A 15403-nucleotide genomic window follows, 5' to 3' on the forward strand; every position below is an offset into this window, starting at 1 on the left:
CAATTACTTTCACCTGTAATGACCACATAGTGATGTGGCTGTGTGTGGCTTCTCCGCTCCTGCCATGTATTACTCTCCCAGACTCCTGAAACCCTGTTTGCAATTTAAGCCCACAAATTAGAAGCGTAAGTCATCTGTTTTCTATAATCCCCTGTCAGGGCAAGGAGCCATTGGCCCTGCATACCATACTCTACTCTGCCTGGACTGGACTGCAGGCCTCCTGCCCTCCCTCCTGCTCCCCCACTACACTGGATGGACTGCTAGTCTATGGCCTCTCTCTCTCTCTCTCTCTCTCTCTCCCTCTCGCTCTCGCTCTCTCTTGTGTGTGTGTGTGTGTGTGTGTGTGTGTGTGTGTGTGTGTGTGTGTGTGTGTGTGTGTGTGTGTGTGTGTGTGTGCACGTGTATGTGTGCATGTGTGCACGTGTATGTGTGCATGTGTGTGTGTTGGACTGTCTGTCTGCGTGCATGTGTGGGCGTTTGCAAGTCCGTCCGTCCATGTGTGTGTGTGAGTAAGGTGGATTTGTCTGTAAAACCGTGGCAAAGGCGAGGTGGCCTACATGCTCACTGACAGCTTTATAGGCTCTGTGCCCCGGAGAGAGGAACTGCATTATGGGAAAGGAAGCTGGCTCTTGTCCCAGACAGACAGACAGACAGTCAGGTAAAGCACTGGGCTCAGGGACCAGCTCAGTGCTGCTCATTTTAACTGAAACAATCTGGCGAACCAAACACACCTAGCACTTACTCAAGCGCAAAGCTGGAAATGTGTCAAGTCAAACAAGGGCAAGGGGGGTGGGGGTCCTCTTTATTATTGCAATTATGTGAAATATCTACCTATCAGAGAGTTACCATGACACCCAATGAGATTGTTACAAGAGGGCATGAATGATAGGTGTCGTAGATTCAACATCAATGAATGAATGCATGAAAATAAAAACAACGGAATTAAAAAACAAATGAATGAATGAATGACTGACTGACTGAATGTGTCACGATATCAAGTGGCAACTGGCTGACCGTGGCTTGCCCCTACAGTATATCTATGTGGAAGGGAGAAAAAAGGCATTTCAGTGCTAATGCTAATTGGGCTGAAGTAGGTCTGTTTGAAGTCGGCTGTACTCAGGAAAGCAAAATGTAACACCACCATCCTCATTATAAGTTATCTAAAAGGCAAAGCCTCGTGATAATGAGCCATTTCCAATGGGACGTACGGTAATGCAGAGGGAAGAGACGGTGTAATTGTGTCAAATCGCTGGAAGTACTTCAACTTGGAAAAAGGACAAAACACACTAGGCTAACACAGTAAAGAGCAACCATTAAACCTGTACTGCAGTGGGGTTTGTAGCTCAAATCTCTGATTTTAATATTGTAAAAATTCGAAAGGTTTATGAAGCTATAGTGAAGATAAATGGTTTCCCTTGTGACATATGGCTGTAGGCTATCCCTTTTGGTCATAACTGAAATGGCACTAGAACTCATAGTGACTGAGGATAAAACACCTTACTCCGTCATGACAGCAACAATAGAGCTATCAACCCCAATTGGCTTTGCCGGTTGATAAAAATCAAACAGTGTTCCTTGAACATACCCATTTCAGTTGCTGCAGCTACATCAGGGCTTCATCCCAAATGGCACCCTATCCCCTATATAGTGCGCTACTTTTGACCAGGGCCCTTTGAGAAGCAGTGCACTACATCGGGACTATGTTGCCGTCTGGGATGTAACGTCGGAGTCGGAGTGCTCTGAACAGGTGACAGTTGATAGTTACCCAATCTGCATTTCAATGCCTGTTCCCTCTTCAACAAGAGAGGCCATTTAGCTCTCGGTTTCTTTGTGATCGCTCGCTGATGAAGCTCCTGATGTTGGCAAAGCCTTGCCGCCGCGTAAAGCTCTTTGTGTTCCGTCAATGCAATCGCTTACGTATCTGTTGTACAGGTGCGATGTGAACTCTAGCCCACTGCTTTCATCTGTCTCCGTCAGACACTCAACAAAGACTGAAAACTCAAAAAGCTCCTCCTGAGTTGCAGTGATTATCAGTGGAATCGCTGGAAACATGGTCGCGTGGGGCCTACTGGTAGCTTTATTTCACTGTGTTGTACAGCCAACCACGTGTGCCATGTGCGCTGATGTAATAAATTGCTGCCTTCAATACAATTGCATCCCTCAATATTGTATCTTTCTTGTTCTTGATAAAATAACTGTCAGAAACTTCAAAATGCTTTCCAAGAAATGTCCTAAAGGCTCTGTACAGTTTTGTACCAGCAGCTAATACCTGTCAGTGTCATGTTCAAACCAAACATTTTATGACTGTCTAGTATTCTATGACCAATCGTGTGGGACGCCAGCAATCTTCATGGAAGAAAAAAAAAAAATAGGTCTGACCCATACCAACCAATCAGCTCCTAGTCTGTGTTAAATCCCTGGTCCAAGCTAAACACATTTTGTCATGGTTAGAAAACATTACCTCTCTCAGACGTAGAGTATTCTGAGGAAGTGGGAGGAGAGCAGGATGGTGGGTGGTTCTGGTGAGGTTGAGGTGATTGTTAACGTAATGTATTGCTCTTGACATATCCTGGAGAACTGTGACAGACTGTTCTCTTCACCTGTGACCACCTATTGTATATCAGTCTGCCAAGTTATGCTCTAGAGGATATTCATGTGTATGTATTGAATTTTGTTTTGTTTTATCATGTCTCCAAATACACCTAAATATGCGAATCTATACAGATTCTGGAACCAATAACAGGTTATGCTCATAAATATTACTTTAGAACCATGAACCAACAAACCTTTTCTTGTTCATTGTACATACCCTTTCCAAGCTTCGCTCAAATTTTGTTTGAGTCAAACCACCTGATGCAAAATCAGTCTGTAACGTTAGTTCCTAGCTAGTATTCCCAACTTACATGTCACTGAAATGATATCAAATAAAATAACATTTGTATACCTTATGTATTACCTAATCGTGTAGGGGTGAGAACATTTCCACCAGGGACTTGGCCTCTAGCATTTTGAAAGTCGACCTGTAGCAATTCCCTCTAAGCCAACCCTTGCAAGGATGCTTGGCTACACCGAGGACATAAATAAAGTGGAGAAAGTAGGCTAAATGGCTCAACAATCATCAATTGCTTTCCCATACAAACCTCAGCGGCAGGCGGTGAGAGGAGGGATGATATATTTTGTGGATACACCGAGGTGCAGTGACTTAATACAGCACGGGGGAATACCCTTTTTACGGCGGCCTTGTAAATGTTGCAAACTGATGTTTTCAATTAGAACGACTCAGAAATGGTTGGGTTCGTACCCTTGATGCCTAAAATAAGCAAAGGCCTTTTAATCCATTGCCTCGGAGCTTTAATGGCTTTTCGGTGTAGTCCCAAATGGCACCCTATTCACTATATAGCGCACTACTTTTGACCAGATACCAAGGGGGAGGGGGGGGGGGGGAATAGGGTGGCATTTGGGAAGCAGAATTCAGCAAGCCATAACTCAGATGTTATGAGGAAATATGGCTTCACGGGGAAGACAGCATATAGGGGAGGTGAAGTTAGCCACACACCAAAGGAGATCTTTGCACCAATTGGACCTGAACCACTTCACATAGCCTCTGAGTGGTCTTGAAGGACTGGTTAACGTGATGCTGTAATGACCTGACACTAGCTGACAGGTCATTGCAATGAGATTTATTTTATTTTACACAATGCAATTCACCCCTATTCTTATGGAAAATACTATGGCAGTGTACACACTACACAGGTTCCAAAAGAGTTCTTCGGTTGTCCCCGTAGGAGAATCATTTTTGGTTCCAGGTCGAAGCCGTTTTTGGTTCCAGGTAGCAACACTTTTGGCTTCCATGTAGAACTTTTTCCACAGAGGGTATCCCAAAGGTTTCTAGCTGGATCCAAAAGGGTTCTACCTGGAACCAAAAAGGATTATTGAAAGGGTTCTCCTATGGGGACAGCCAAAGAACCCTTTTAGGTTCTAGATAGTACCTTTTTCTCTACGAGTGTAGATTACAGCATGGTTGATTTGATTGTAGGAAGAATTTTTTGAACTAGAACTAAATTATACTACATCATTATCTTAACAAATACTGTACATTGCCATTCATGTTGCATTTTAACAGCTACTTTGCCCTTTGGTGCCTACCATATGTTAAATCTGTTTTACATTGGGGAAAATAACTTTAACTATCTGTGCAGACTGCTAGGGTGGGGGTTGACCTCCTCGTGTAGGAAAACACTTTCAAAATCCTTTGCTTTACTCAGGAGATAACCCTGCATACCTGATTAGCTCCAAATAATTACTTTCCTTAACTCTGTCCATGACGGCCAACAGAAAGTTATGATTGTCCTGAGTATCAGTTCAAGCTAGCTGAAAGACTCATATAGCAAAGACTCATATAGCAAAGACTCATATAGCAACGACTCATATAGCAAAGACTCATATAGCAACGACTCATATAGCAAAGACTCATATAGCAACGACTCATATAGCAAAGACTCATATAGCAAAGACTCATAGCGCAAAGACTCATAGCGCAAAGATTCATAGCGCAAAGACTCATATAGCAAAGACTCATATAGCAACGACTCATATAGCAACGACTCATATAGCAAAGACTCATATAGCAAAAACTCATATAGCAAAGACTCATATAGCAAAGACTTATAGCGCAAAGGCTCATATAGCAAAGACTCATATAGCAAAGACTCATATAGCAAAGACTCATATAGCAAAGACTCATATAGCAAAGACTCATATTGCAAAGTCTCACTGAAAATATCAGTTCAAGATATGCAAAGATTAGTGGGAGGAACCTTAAGTCACTTTTGCTCTCAGATGACTGTACAGTTCCTTTGCGAGGACCGTGGATGTTGTTGTAGGCCTACTGGTGATGTCACAGTGCTCCACCCATGGCACATTCTCTACCACAACACTGTTCATCACTCTTCCCCACAGTGTGTTATCAGGTGAAGACTCTCCAAAGCAGTGACAGAGTGTGCAGGTGTCTTAGCTGTACACGTGACATAACAATCCATGATTCACAGTTTAGTCTACTTTGGTTTGCTACCTTGTGTCTTGAATATACGTACTAAACCGTGTGTTTCCCTTGTAAGAAACGTTGAATACCCCCAATGCCTTCGAATTGATAGTTCTACTAAATGTTCATTGCAGCTCTTGAAAGCCCATAGAAGAAGAGATCCCGTACGACAGTGATATGGTGCAGCTATCTGGTGGCGTTGAATGATTGCTTACACTGCAGCTGTGCCTCCATGGCCAGGCCAGGGCTTGGATCTAGCAAAGCAGGGGTTCATGGGGAACAGGTTCTGGGCCGCGCTGCTGTGTATGTTGGAAACCAATCCTATGTATGTCAGTGTTCTCTGCCTGAAATGTGTGTATTTTCCCCTGGATCAAGGCAGCTGTCCCCCCCCCCATTAAGGCAGATATTATAGTGGGTGGTGGCTGTGTGTGTGTGTGTGTGTGCTTGTGTGTGTGTGTGTGTGTGTGTGTGTGTGTGTGTGTGTGTGTGTGTGTGTGTGTGTGTGTGTGTGTGTGTGTGTGTGTGTGTGTGTGTGTGTGTGTGTGTGTGTGTGTGTGTGTTTGTGCGTCCGTGTGTGCTCTGGGTGTGTGTATGAGAGCATTTTCTTTTCCTTTGACTGGCTGTTAGCAACGGGATGCCAGCATGTATTTAGACCCTCCTGCTCGACTTATCAGCAGGCCCTGTAAATCTACCTGACAGCTCTTTACAGGTAACCTTAATCCCTCTGATTTAATTCAGTTTCGGAACTGTCAGGAAGACCCCCCCCCCACTCCCCACTCCCCACCCCCCCACCCCCTATTTAGTTCCCTCTCCCTATCTTCCTCCCCCTCTCTCTCTCTTCTTTCTCTCGGAGGGGAGATCAAACACTTATCCCATTTCTTGTGTTGCCGAGTAACTGTAGCATTGAGGTTCCTATGTTGTCGCGAATAGGCCAAATCCAACATTTTGATACCTTGTGAGAGATCAGCCGCCGTCAAAACGGAGCGTGAGCGCAGTGTCGCTCAGATTATGTTTGTTGAACGTTTGTCCGATTTTTGTGTGATAGATACAGCATGTGTGGGATTTCCTGAACAAGGCAAACACTGCATAATCTTGTGCGATAATACCGCTTTTCTCCGAGTTCTTATGAAAAACACTGCAATTTCGGTGAAATGTGCCATTTCTATTGCATTAAATAAATATTTCAGTAATGAAATCTCACAACAATGGTTGGACATGATGAGACATAGACAGAGGCATGAACTGTTGACTTACATAGATGTGCACATTTATAATTGATAGTGTTTTATTATCGTACCTTGTGTTCACTTCCTTCCTGACTGAGACACAGTCCTGTTTTTCTCCTAGAGACCTGGCTTGTCATGTGATGACACACACACACACATACGCACGCGCACGTGCACACACACACACACATACACACACACACACACATTGATAAGGTCGACAGGTCTTACGTGCTTCCATTGGCCAGTCACATCCTCTCTGTTTTCCACTGAAAAATCAAGCATCACCTTCTTACTGAGACTAGGCCTTGCTTCCTGATGACAACTTCAGAGGTGAAGGAGAATGTAGCTTTTTTCGCAACCAAATCTAAATGGCATATTATAGGGATTTCAGTTGTTTTTGAGAAATTTACCTCAACCAGTGAGTCGCATCCTCGGCTCTGAAAAAACACCCAAATACCTCCTTTCAGAAACTGAAAAACTCTCAGTATAGGGATGCAGGTCTTTAGATGTTGTACACGTGAAATTGTTTCATTACGAACTGTATCCGCAATGTTATATTCCATTTTGTTGCGACTAGAGCGAAACCTCTCTGTCCATTCTAGCAGCAGGCTACACGGAGAATGGAACAGTTGGATAGGGGAAACAGCTCGAGTCGCACAAAATGGAATATGACGTTGAGGATTAAGTTCATAATGAAACAATTTCATGTGTACAACATCTCAAGACCTGCGTCACTATACTGAGAGCTTTTCCGTTTCTTAAAGGACGTATTTGGGTGACACAATTTCAGATTAATACCAAAAGTGGTGCGTGTGCGTTCGCGTGCGCGTGCATGTGTGTGTGTGTTTAACTGGTACAGTAAGGGGAGGAGTCACCCCTATTTATCAGACTACATTTAGACAACAACCCCCCCCCCAAAAAAAGGAAGACAAAAGGATAAGAGTGGCTCAGAAGTTTAGCCTATTTAACTACAGCCTGTTGGACTGTTTCCAGTTCCTCCTCTGTGATGGGACGGCCATCACTAGTGGGCGCACGCAGGGAGCTCTGTAAGGTTGTGTTATCTCTGACCAGCAGCTTTAGCCCCACTGTCTCAGCTGCCAAAACACTCCCATTCAACATTGTGCTGAGTTCATCAAAGCAATGTGGCCGCGGCCCAGAGCCACACATCCCCGACAGGACAGGAAAGAGCAGGACAACCACAGCAGTCAGGTCCATCACTCTAGCTGGCCACAACGTCTGGAGACCTCCATGACAAGTCCTATCTCCCTACCGGCCGCCCGGGGCCTAGCTATTAACCTCCCACAGGTCACGACCACCAGGTCCCTCTACACACGTCCACCACCAGCCCACACAATCCCACACCCACAGCCCAGCCGAGGAGGCCCCAACCCACGCCCTCTCCACTGTCGTGGCTGTCACTTGACTTTCGCAACCAGCCCTCTTTTATCAGAAAACCTGAAGCCCCGGCAACTGACAATGGAGAAGAGCTGCCAAAGACTGACCCTTGTGTATATTTAGCGATGTCTTGCTTGGCAGGCACCCATCCAAACTGTCGACCTGTCAGACGCTCGTACTGTCACCATGTCCCCATTTGATTATGTTGTGAGGGGTTGCATGGGGCTCGGTTTTGTATTGTTCTCCTGCATGTTTCAGTACGGCTCTGAAATGAAGAGCTCAACTGTATCCGTTTCTCTCTAGAAAATGAATGAAGACTATAACAGAATATTTTGAATACTTTAATAGACACTAGAAGCACATGCACAGCACCAGATAAGCACAAACATAGGATAAGAATAGTGTGGCACAATATTTCTCTTAACAATTATTATTAACAAAATGAATTATTCATTAATATTTTGATTCACCTCGGAACAGGTTAATGAACCAGAGTGATGCATCTTATTATAATTCTCCTAGCTCCTAACTCCTAACTCCTAGGTAGCCTAGAGGCCTCGTCATAAGGTGACGGCACGGTAGAGTGAGTCAGAAGTGTGCTTGTTACATGAGAATGTTATACTAAAATATGGGGCAGAACATTAACACAGGTCTACCTTGCGCTGGGCACATGATTGTACGTCGCCCAGATTGAATCAGATGTGTGTGAACATTGTGAAGGAGCATGATGCATGGAAGGCATCCTCACTTACCTCCACCCCAGCATCGAACCTTAATACAATCAGGCCCGGCACAGTGCAGTGGTGAAAATGTTGAGCCTCACTCTTACATCTAAACTCGTGGGCATAGCAGCTCCTCTACAGCAAGGCTTTCGACATGAACACGTTACAGGAAACACATTTCTCCTGTTACCTCTGCGATGTCTTTGATCTGGGCATTGACTTGGAACATACTGCAGGCTGACTGGCATGTGGACAAGTGTTTTAGATAGTACAATGTTCTCGTCAACAGTCAGTTGGTACCGATCATTGAACACCTTGTACTAACGAAGTCTGTGCTAATGTTGACATTTAGTCATTTCCTCGGCGGAAAGTTTAACTATACACGATAGATGACACGGTCATTTAAGGATCACTTCAGTCGAACGGTATAGACCAGTTAGTAAAGGGTTTCAAATTGAACCTAATAGGCTTTTCAGTCGGAGTGTTTAAATGGTCTTTGCCAGGTTAATGGGATCTACAGTGGGAAGCCTGTGCTCGACATTAAAGCTGCATAGACGATTGCAGCGGCTGATGAGTCAAGTGTTGTTAACCTTTCACCTATTAGCCTGTCTGCAATCAACCGTCCGATACTCAGGTGAACTGGAACGCAGCGCAGAATGTCTAAACATGCCATTTGATGTTCAAATCGTCTAAAATATTCCTGCACGGGGGGGGGGGGGGTGAAGCGTTGTTTGTATTCTAATTATCTGTTTGTTTGGGTCAGTGTCCATAATAATGGCTTCTCCTCTGTCGCACAGCTGACCTTGATATCCTGAATTATCATAGAGGATTAGCTAGCGAACCGTCTTCACCAATGTCAGAGAGGCAGAAGGAGTGGCGTTGCCACCTTTGGTAGATCTCATAGATGCTCTTAGCGAGCGAGTTAGCTATGGAAAGGCTGCCGAGGCATTTCAGCATTCTCACTGAACTGCAAAACTCCAATTATGTTCCTCCAAACAATGCGAACCAAAAGACAAATATCCTGGCACATATTCAGCCAGCAAACAGGTTACAGCCAATGGTTAAACATAACACAAGGTTGCTCTCTCTCGTCTATGCTTTCGGAAACGTTTTTAGACACCCGACAAGGACACATCTTTGGGATATTTGTGAGAAGAAACGTCTTGTTTATGAAGCCTAACACGTCTGTCTTGCATGTGCCGCTTGCTGCTGACCCGTGTTTGTTTTATGTTGTGCGTCTTGAAGTGGAAGGAAATGGGATTAGAGACACAAGAGGCCAAGTGTGTCGACGGACAAAGCATTCTAAGAGTCCAGTCCGGATGTGACATTTGGCAGAGCATCTCCCCTGAAGACGTGATACGACCAAACAGGTGCACAGGTACTTCAGCTAGAACACTTCTGCTTCCTTCAGAACACTCTCCCTACTCTCTCCACTCCAGTCCCCACACCTCCCCCATAGCAAGCTCCTTCCTAGCGCACACCGCCAAGATCCCAACAGGTGCAGTAGCTCAAGTTCCAGCGTTGTTTTGGGAGCTCCCTTGGAATAAATGCACAGCTTCAGTAAGGCTCCTTCTCTCTTTATCTCTCTCCTTCTCTCACTTTCCTTCTCTCTCTCTCTTTCTCTCTTCTCTCTGACGTGTTTTGCTGGGAACAAGCAGGGATGTTAATAACCAGCAAGGTACACTAATCTCTGATTGCAACATTTGGTTTACCTTAATCTGGAGGGACTGCTGTATTAAAGCAGGAATTATACTAATCAGTTCAAGGCCTCTTGCATATAAAACTTCCCATTAGGCTTAAAGTACAACAGCTTACCGCTCATTCGCTAGGAGGCCTACATCTGCCTCTCAATAAGGCCTGTCTCTAATTTGCAAGGTACAGAGTGAAAAGGGGAGGGGGCAGAGCTGTAGAAAGGGATGTCAGGGGCAGGGTAGGCAGTGTGTGACAGTTGTTGGGGGATGGGTGGTTGTGGGTGGATGAAGCAGGAGGAGGAGTGGGCGTAGTAGCCCATCTCTCTCTCGCTCTCTCAAAATCTGAGAATGTGGAAACACAAAGCCAGCTTTGAGGAATCCAGTGCATCATAGCATGTGTTCATACACTTGGCAGTTTTTCCTCCCTCCCTCACTTCCTCTTTCTCCCTCTCTCTGTCCATCTCCATCTAACCCGTTCTCTCTGTCCATTTTACTCTCTTAATCTCTCTTTCTTGCTCTCTTTCTCTCTTACTCTCTCTCTCTCTTCCTCACATGTGCAAATACAGACCCGCACGCACACACACATACACACACACACTTCCGAATGACTCCCAACCCCCGCCACACCACTGGCCCTATTTCTGTGCCCCCTGATCTCTCGAGGTGAGCGAGGAATAACAAAAATACAAACTTTGTCCACAAGGAAGAACAGGAAAACAAGAACACAGCTGAGTACAAAGCAGAAGGTCAGAAGGTATGATAGGTTGATAGGCCACGCCATACAGCTGCAATCCCACTGTACCTCTTACCACCTGACAGGAAGCCCTTACAGTGCCTTGCGAAAGTATTCGGCCCCCTTGAACTTTGCGACCTTTTGCCACATTTCAGGCTTCAAACATAAAGATATAAAACTGTATTTTTTTGTGAAGAATCAACAACAAGTGGGACACAATCATGAAGTGGAACGACATTTATTGGATATTTCAAACTTTTTTAACAAATCAAAAACGGAAAAATTGGGCGTGCAAAATTATTCAGCCCCCTTAAGTTAATACTTTGTAGCGCCACCTTTTGCTGCGATTACAGCTGTAAGTCGCTTGGGGTATGTCTCTATCAGTTTTGCACATCGAGAGACTGAAATTTTTCCCATTCCTCTTTGCAAAACAGCTCGAGCTCAGTGAGGTTGGATGGAGAGCATTTGTGAACAGCAGTTTTCAGTTCTTTCCACAGATTCTCGATTGGATTCAGGTCTGGTTTTGACTTGGCCATTCTAACACCTGGATATGTTTATTTTTGAACCATTCCATTGTAGATTTTGCTTTATGTTTTGGATCATTGTCTTGTTGGAAGACAAATCTCCGTCCCAGTCTCAGGTCTTTTGCAGACTCCATCAGCTTTTCTTCCAGAATGGTCCTGTATTTGGCTCCATCCATCTTCCCATCAATTTTAACCATCTTCCCTGTCCCTGCTGAAGAAAAGCAGGCCCAAACCATGATGCTGCCACCACCATGTTTGACAGTGGGGATGGTGTGATGAGCTGTGTTGCTTTTATGCCAAACATAACGTTTTGCATTGTTGCCAAAAAGTTCAATTTTGTTTTCATCTGACCAGAGCACCTTCTTCCACATGTTTGGTGTGTCTCCCAGGTGGCTTGTGGCAAACTTTAAACGACACTTTTTATGGATATCTTTAAGAAATGGCTTTCTTCTTGCCACTCTTCCATAAAGGCCAGATTTGTGCAATATACGACTGATTGTTGTCCTATGGACAGAGTCTCCCACCTCAGCTGTAGATCTCTGCAGTTCATCCAGAGTGATCATGGGCCTCTTGGCTGCATCTCTGATCAGTCTTCTCCTTGTATGAGCTGAAAGTTTAGAGGGACGGCCAGGTCTTGGTAGATTTGCAGTGGTCTGATACTCCTTCCATTTCAATATTATCGCTTGCATAGTGCTCCTTGGGATGTTTAAAGCTTGGGAAATCTTTTTGTATCCAAATCCGGCTTTAAACTTCTTCACAACAGTATCTCGGACCTGCCTGGTGTGTTCCTTGTTCTTCATGATGCTCTCTGCGCTTTTAACGGACCTCTGAGACTATCACAGTGCAGGTGCATTTATACGGAGACTTGATTACACACAGGTGGATTGTATTTATCATCATTAGTCATTTAGGTCAACATTGGATCATTCAGAGATCCTCACTGAACTTCTGGAGTGAGTTTGCTGCACTGAAAGTAAAGGGGCTGAATAATTTTGCATGCCCAATTTTTCAGCTTTTTATTTGTTAAAAAAGTTTGAAATATCCAATAAATGTCGTTCCACTTCATGATTGTGTCCCACTTGTTGTTGATTCTTCACAAAAAAATGCAGTTTTATATATTTATGTTTGAAGCCTGAAATGTGGCAAAAGGTCGCAAAGTTCAAGGGGGCCGAATACTTTCGCAAGGCACTGTATTTGGCATGCAGGGTGCAGGTTAGTAGAACTGCCGGGTGTGTGTGTGTGTGTGTGTGTGTGTGTGTGTGTGTGTGTGTGTGTGTGTGTGTGTGTGTGTGTGTGTGTGTGTGTGGGTATGCGTGTGCACCAGATGCGTGCCCCCGTGCGTGAGGGTGTTAGGGTGGGGGGGGGGGGGGGGGTTGGTCAGACCCATCTCGGCCAGACCAAAACGTTGGTGCCGTTGATTTTTCTGAACCCTGCAAACTATAAATCCGACTGATTACTCTGCACTCTTTTGCTTGACTGAGCCTTTACAATCAGACGTCCCTGTTAACAATAAGCCCCTGATGAATCAAACATCTATGGCATTAGTTTCACCTAGCTGCCTCTTTCCCATGCACCGCACTCTCTTTGTCAGACCTTGTTTGATGAGAAAAACGACTGACACTTGGTGCACCTATTGATAAACAATTCTGTAATGAGGGGCAAAAAAGCCAAATATAACTCGCTGAGGAAGCTGGGGAGGGAGACAGGATACTAGGGCAGAGAACAATTCTTGTGTTTAGGGTGAATTTTCATGTGGAATTTTTTTGTAAAAGCTTTTTTATTTTGGCAAGAAAAATAATATATAATTGGATTAGTCTCAGTAAAAAAAACATTCATCGTCACCTAATTATTTCACGAAAATATTTGGGGAAATATTTATATATTTTTTTTAAATCTTTATTTAACTAGGCATGTCAGTTAAGAACAAATGATTATTTACAATTACGGCCTAGGAACAGTGGGTTAACTGCCTTGTTCAGGGGCAGAAGGGTAGATTTTGACCTTGTCAGCTCAGGGATTCAATCAAGCAACCTTTCGGTTGCTGGCCCAACGCTCAAACCACTAGGCTACCTGCCACTTTCAAAGACCTATTGGCACTTTATAGGTAGTGAAACTATTATGTTTTTGTTGCGCACTGAAATACAACAAATTCATTTTTATGTAAATGATCTGAGAAAATGCAAGTATTTATCTATTTACAGAACATTAATAGTAATTGATAAAGCATTCCACCTTTAAGAAAGCATCAGGTCAGACAATGAACTGTAATATCCGTGGACCATGCCACCGCTGGCATAGGATCAAACATGAATTTACCGTGACACTGTTTGGGATACAAAATCCTATTTGATAGGATAGAGCTAAACCAACAGGATTGAGGAAAAGAGGGAGAGAGGGAGTAAGGGAGGAGGGAAGGGGGGGGAGTGAGAGAGGGGGGGTGAGAGAGAGGGAGAAAGAAGGGGAGTGGAAGTGAGTGAATGAGCGAGAGAGAGAAAGAGAGAGAGAGAGAGGGGGGGGGGGGGGGGGGGTAGGGGGTGAGAGAGAGGTGGGGGGGTCAGCAAGAGAGAGGGGGGAGTGGAAGTCAAATCAAATCAAATTGTATTAGTCACACGTGCCGAATACAACAACGAATACAACGAATAGAACTGGTATGGAGATTTCACCTTACAGTGAAATGCTTACTTACAAGCCCCTAACCAACAATGCAGTTTAAAAAATATGAATAAGAATAAGAAATAAAAGTAACAAGTAGTTAAAGAGCAGCAGTGAAATAACAATAGCGAGACTACTGTATATACAGGGGGTACAGGTACATAGTCAATGTGTGGGGGCACTGGTTAGTCGAGGTAATTGAGGTAATATGTACATGTAGGTAGAGTTATTAAAGTGACTATTCATAGATAATAACAGAGAGTAGCAGCGGCATAAAAGAGTGGCGGGGGCAATGCAAATAGTCTGGGTAGCCATTTGATTAGATGTTCAGGAGTCTTATGGCTTGGGGGTAGAAGCTGTTTAGAAGCCTCTTGGACATAGACTTGGTGCTCCGGTACCGGTTGCCGTGCGGTAGCAGAAAGTTTATTACTAGTCTATTACTAGGGTGACTGGAGTCTTTGACAATTTTTAGGGCCTTCCTCTGACACCGCCTGGTGTAGAGGTCCTGGGTGGCAGGAAGCTTGGCCCCAGTGATGTACTGGGCCGTACGCACTACCCTCTGTAGGCTGAGCAGTTGCCATACCAGGCAGTGATACAGGTGAGTGGGAGAGACGGCGAGAACAGAGAAGGGGGATTCTAACAGTGTTTTCAAAGTGAACAGGTCAAAGGCCACGGACCTCAAAACCCACAAGCTCAGGCCCTGGTCCTGTCCCTTAGACCAGGCTACCGAGGCCTCTGATACCGTGGCTTAGACTTGTACACTGGGTTGAGGGAGAACATGTCAAAGTGGCCAAAGAGGTGAACATAGGGATGAGAAAAGGTTTGAGCCACCCACAACCTACCTGTAATTGGAAACAACTTTACAAAATGAGTGTCGGGACAACTGATTAGCCCCAGTGTCAAAGATCAGGTCAGGGGCAATGGTTAACATTCAGCAGATGGTATGGAGATTAGAAAAAGGCTAACTTTATTGTTATGTTTTATTAAATGGATAGTAGTTTATGTAGTTTAATGCTCTGACAACAGATACTGTGTGCACTAAACAAAAGCAGAAAGGCCCCATGCGCAGAGTACAGACATAACCATTTATGTCTGTACTCAAGGTAACACCTCTATTTGTCTGTCATCACACACATCGAACAAACAAAAGGGTCTTTGAATTCCTGGTATTTTGTTACACCCACCTATTTATTCAGCACCTCACTGTGACTATAAGGGACAAAACAAGTCAAAGTTAATAGTGACTGGCTGGAACAAAACACTTCAATCAATAGGATGACAGTTCATCTGCTCGTCATTTAACCATTACCTGGGAGAACTACACCTCCTGCTGTGGCTGAGGTTTGATACAGATTTGCCAGCACGTCTCTGTGTCTACTCTGACGGAACAAGGCGAAGACTCAAACACACACACAC

This window comes from Oncorhynchus kisutch, linkage group LG16 (assembly GCF_002021735.2).
Source record: "Oncorhynchus kisutch isolate 150728-3 linkage group LG16, Okis_V2, whole genome shotgun sequence".
Classification (NCBI taxonomy): domain Eukaryota; kingdom Metazoa; phylum Chordata; class Actinopteri; order Salmoniformes; family Salmonidae; genus Oncorhynchus; species Oncorhynchus kisutch.